The following is a 5,759-nucleotide window of genomic DNA, read 5'->3' on the forward strand; positions in this document are numbered from 1 at the left end:
GGTGTATAACTACTAAAACTAGGTGTATTGGAACACTTGTGAAAACATCTCTAAAAATTATTTTCTGAGCTACTAGCATAAATGACACTAGTAACATATTTATTATGAGAATAAAACATGAATAATGAGGCCTTAGCATTGCTAAAGTCATCAGAGAGTGCTGGTGCTAAGCTGCACCAGTAAACTGTGAACCCGGTTAAACCGATTTTTAACTAAAACTGACCAGGTAACCTTATAATATCATTCAAGAAACTTCTAATACTCATATAATGATGATATTACCCTATTATCTCTCTTCTCTCATGAATCGAGTCCGGTTCGTCAAACTGAGACTATTTACGAAAAACCGGATCAAAACTCCTAACCGATACGGTTCAAAAGCTATGTTCTTCGTAACTGCATTATCGAGCTTGCCTCATAAAAGGTTCTAGCTTAAAGATGACATAATGATAATTAGGATTGAGATACTTGATAATATATCAGAGCTTCTCCCCTTACTAATCCTCCGGATTTCTCCGTATTTTCAGAAAAGATCTCGCGTACTCGAAAACCGGGAGGGTTGTTATATTTTACCCTCCTAAAAGAAAATTTTGCCCTCAAAATTTCAGTTACCTGAGAATAGATGCGGGTAATCAGCTTTCATCTTATCTTTGAGTTCCCAGGTGTGCTCTTCTTCTCCTCTTTGTCCCCAAGCTACTTTGACTAAGCGAACAGTCTTGCCTCTCAGCTGCTTATCACTTCTTTCTACGATCTGAACTGGTGATGCTTGATATGTCAAATCATTTCGTAACTGTACTGTCTCTGGTTTTAAAATGTGACTCTCATCGGGAATGTATTTCTATTTTAAAATGTGACTCTCGTCGGGAATATATTTCTTAAGTTGTGAGACATGGAAAACATCATGAAGGTTTGACAGATATGGAGGGAGGGCTACTTGATAAGCTACTAGACCGACTCTTTTAAGTATTTGAAAAGGTCCTATGTATCGAGGGTTAAGCTTTTTAGTCTTAAGGGCTCTACCTATTCCAGTAGTCGGGGTTACTTTAAGAAATACATGGTCTCCCTCACTAAACTCTAAGGGTCTACGTCTATTATCGGCATAGCTCTTTTGACGACTCTGTGCTGTCTGGATCTTCTGACGAATCCCTTTTATCTTCTCAGTAGTTTCTTGCACTAAGTCTGGACCCAAGACACTAGCTTCTCCATCATCATTCCAACACAATGGTGTCTGACATCTCCTTCCATAGAGAGCTTCATATGGTGCCATCCTGATACTTTGTTGGTAACTGTTGTTGTAGACGAATTCGACTAACGGCAAATATTTATCCCAACTACCTTGGTTATCCATCACACAAGATCTTAGCATGTCTTCCAATGTCTGGATTGTCCGCTCTGATTGTCCGTCTGTCTGAGGATGGTATGCTGTACTCATATGCAATTCTGTTCCTAAAGCTTTCTGGAAAGCTCCCCAAAATCTGGAAGTAAACCTTGGATCTCGGTCTGAAACAATTGATGAAGGTATTCCGTGCAATCGTACGATTTCTTGAATATATATCCGTGCCAGCCTTTCTAATGTATAGTCAACTCGAATCGGAAGGAAGTGCGCTGATTTTGTCAACCTGTCCACAATTACCCAAATCGCATCGTGTCCTGTTGAAGTCCTTGGCAATCCCATAACAAAATCCATAGTGATCTGCTCCCATTTCCATTGTGGTATTTCTAAGGGTTGCAGGGTTCCTGACGGTTTCTGGTGTTCCACCTTCACCTTCTGGCAAGTTAAACATTTTGAGACATAATCAGATACCTCTTTCTTCAAGCCCGGCCACCAGAACATTTGTTTCAAATCCTGATACATCTTTGTTACTCCAGGATGCATAGAAAATCTACTTTGATGAGCTTCTGCAAGAATCCTTTGCCGTAAATCCCCAGAGTTAGGCACACAAATTCTGTTCTTGTATCTCCAGAGACTGCTACGATCTAGTCTTACAGCTTCTGGTTCTTCTACTTTCATCCGTCTCAGCATCGTCATCATTTCTGAGTCCTGTGCTTGTGCTTGCTGAATCCTAATCTTAAAATCTGGTGTTATATGCAATTGGGCCAAACAGACTCCACTTGACGTCTCAGTCATAGCCAACTTAAGGTCCTCAAATTCCGCAAGTAGCTTCTCTTCCTTTATCATCATCCAAGAAATACTCAAATTCTTCCTGCTCAAGGTGTTTGCCACCACGTTTGCTTTTCCTGGGTGATAACTTAACTTAAAATCATAATCCTTCAGGAACTCCATCCATCTTCGCTGTCGCATATTAAGATCCTTCTGGTCAAAGATATACTTTAAACTTTTGTGGTCAGAGAAAACTTCTAGTTGAGCGCCATACAAATAGTGCCTCCAGATCTTCAGAGCAAACACCACTGCAGCCAACTCTAAGTCATGCGTCGGATAATTTCATTCATGAGGTCTCAACTGCCGGGAAGCATAAGCCACCACATTTTTGTCTTGCATCAGCACACATCCAAGTCCTTTATGAGAGGCGTCACAGTATACTTCAAAAGGTTTCTGTGGGTCGGGTAGTACTAATACAGGTGCAGTTGTTAACTTCTCCTTAAGCATCTTGAAACTTCTATCACACTCAGCCGTCCAAACGAACGGAACTTCCTTTCGTGTAAGGTAAGTCAAAGGTAAAGCTATCTGTGAAAATCCTTTGATGAACCTTCGGTAATATCCAGCAAGTCCGAGAAAACTCCGAACTTTTGTAACGGTCGTAGGTGGTTCCCATTGCACGACTGCTTCAATCTTTGAAGGATCCACCGCAATTCCTCCCTGTGATATAACATGTCCCAAAAATGCCACCTTCTCTGTCCAGAACTCGCACTTTGATAGTTTAGCATATAACTTTCGAGTCCTCAGTATCTGCAATACAGCCCTTAGATGCTCTTCATGCTCTCCTTCTGTCTCCGAATAAATGAGAATATCATCTATGAAAACTACTACGAACTGATCAAGGTACGGACGGAAAATACGATTCATGTAATCCATGAAAATCGCAGGAGCATTAGTTAGTCCAAACGACATAACCGTATACTCATAGTGACCATATCGAGTTCTAAATGCCGTCTTCGGTATATCTGATTCTTTCACTCGAATCTGGTGATAGCCCGATCGCAAATCAATCTTCGAAAACACAGTTGCACCTTTTAACTGATCCATCAAATCATCTATTCATGGAAGTGGATACTTGTTCTTGATAGTGACTTTATTTAACTGTCGGTAATCTACGCAAAGTCTCATTCCACCATCCTTCTTCTTTACTAGCAATACAGGAGCTCCCCAAGGTGATGCACTGGGACGAATAAATTTCTTGCCAAGTAGCTCATCCAACTGCTTCTTCAACTCTGCAAGTTCCAGTGGTGACATCCGGTACGGTGCTATGGAAATCGGTCCGATTCCAGGTACAAGTTCAATGCTGAATTCTATCTCTCGCTGAGGAGGAAACTCAGGTATGTCGTCTGGGAAAACATCAGGAAATTCCTTCACCACTCGGATTTGTTCTAAGCTTACTTCACTGTCATTTGAGCTAGCCGCTAACAGAACGTACCCCTCACAATCACTCCCGTCTAAGGTAACTCTTACAGAATTCAGATATAAGGTATATGACAAAAATGGTTTAATATCTAAACTATCAGACGGAATAACAGCAGTTCTTTCAAAGCAATCAAGGAAAACATGATACTTAGATAACCAATCTAACCCTAGAATAACTTCTAAACCACATAGAGGCAAACAGATTAGATCATGTTTAAAAGTTCTGTTCCTAATAGTGAATGGTACTTGCAGGCACACTAAACTAGTCAAAACATTTTTGGATGCAGGTGTATGGACAATCAGATCAAAGTTCAACTCAGAGAAATCAAGTCCCAACTCACGAGCAACAGTTAAAGAAATAAAAGAATGCGATGCACCCGAATCATACAGTACAGTTAGAGATCGATTCTTAACGTAACACTGACCTTGGATCAGGGCGTCTGATTACATAGCATCATCAGCAGTCATGGCAAACACTCGACCTTGTTGCTGGGTTCGTACTGGATTCCAAGCGAATATCTTTGGGCATTCCTTAGCAATATGTCCAGTTCCTCCACATCTATAACAATTAAATGTTCCAAACAAACAGGGTCTATTACCATGATCTTTCCCACACTGCCTACATGTAGTATTCACCTGCGTCTGCTGGGGTCGTTTACCATTATCCTGCCTTAGTCTACCTCCGTTTCCACTCGTAGGGCGAGCAGGAGCGTTACCAGCTTGTGGGTTCCTTCGTTGTGGCACACCAGGGGTCTTGAAGTTTGTCCTTCGTGGTTGCCAACTATAGCTATTGTAGTTCCTTGGTGGAAATCCTTGACGACTTACTTTAGAGGCAATTACCTTCTTAGCACATTCTTCCACTAACTTACACTTATTAACCAGCTCAGCAAAATTTCGTATCTCCAATGAAACTACTGAACTCATCAGATCCTCACGAAGGCCCCCTTCGAACTTCAAACACTTCCATTCTTCAAAGTTAGCAGGATTCCCTTGGCAGATCTTGGAGAAACGGCACAGGTCATCAAATTTACGAGCATATTCTGCAATAGTTGTATTACCCTGTTTCAGCTGCATAAGTTCCATCTCCTTAGCATCACGAGCTGCCCTCGGAAAATACTTCTTATAAAATTCGTCTTTAAAAGTATTCCAAGGAATATCGCCTTCATCTTGTTGCAACAGTCGCTGTACCCCCTGCCACCAATGCTCAGCCTCTCCTTCCAGCATATAAGTAGCAAACTCCACGTGTTGGCCCTCCGGAACATGCTGTGCTCGCAGTGATCGTTCAATAGCTCGGAACCAATTGTCAGCATCAGTCGCAACAAGTGTACCTTTAAACTTAGGCGGTTTAATTTTCAGAAAAGTCGCAAGGGTCATAGGTCTTTCGAGATGCCCTAAGTTATTCTCATCATTTCCACTATCTCCCCCATGCTCATTCTCATTTCCGTTTCTCACTCCAAGACGATCAACAGCCCTAGCTGCTGCTTCTGCAGCCTCACGCACTGCCTCAGCCACAGCGTTCATGGTAGTCATAAACGTTTCCTGCTCCCTCTCGTAGTTAACATTAGGAATTCCTTCCCGTATGCCTCGTCTCCGTGAACCCATCATGGTCCTGTTCACACCAAACAATCATTATTAAGGTGATCAGTCTTAACACTTAAAGTCAAGTGTGAACAATCCCAGAATGAAAACACAGAGACAATCATGCAACACATATCACATTGATATCATATAAGCATGAGACACACGGCAGAGTATGCAATGAAGCATAGTCAGTCCACTCCCCAGGCTCTATTGGGAACGAACTGCTCTGATACCAACTTGTAACGACCCAACTCCCAGTATGCCATAGTCATACAAGAAGCTAAGTGTTACTAACTTATCCTTTCCAATTATTATTTACTATCTAATATAGGAGCCTGTTCCTTGTTAGAGCGATGCAAATCTTACGAGTAATGTTTTTTTTTTTTATTTGTTGAGGACATTCAGGTAAAATAAACAAGCATACAATGAGAGTAATAGAAAAGTGGCATAAAGAAACATAGAAACACAGCTGATAATATACATCATGTACGTTATAACAAAACATGTAGCGTTTACACAAGATCAAGTCAGTTTACATCCTCGTCATCCTACGTAGCTAATATTTACACGACACTCCCAGGGCCTGGCCCATACAAAA

The sequence above is a fragment of the Arachis duranensis genome, chromosome 10 (genome assembly GCF_000817695.3).
Source record: "Arachis duranensis cultivar V14167 chromosome 10, aradu.V14167.gnm2.J7QH, whole genome shotgun sequence".
NCBI classification, from domain to species: domain Eukaryota; kingdom Viridiplantae; phylum Streptophyta; class Magnoliopsida; order Fabales; family Fabaceae; genus Arachis; species Arachis duranensis.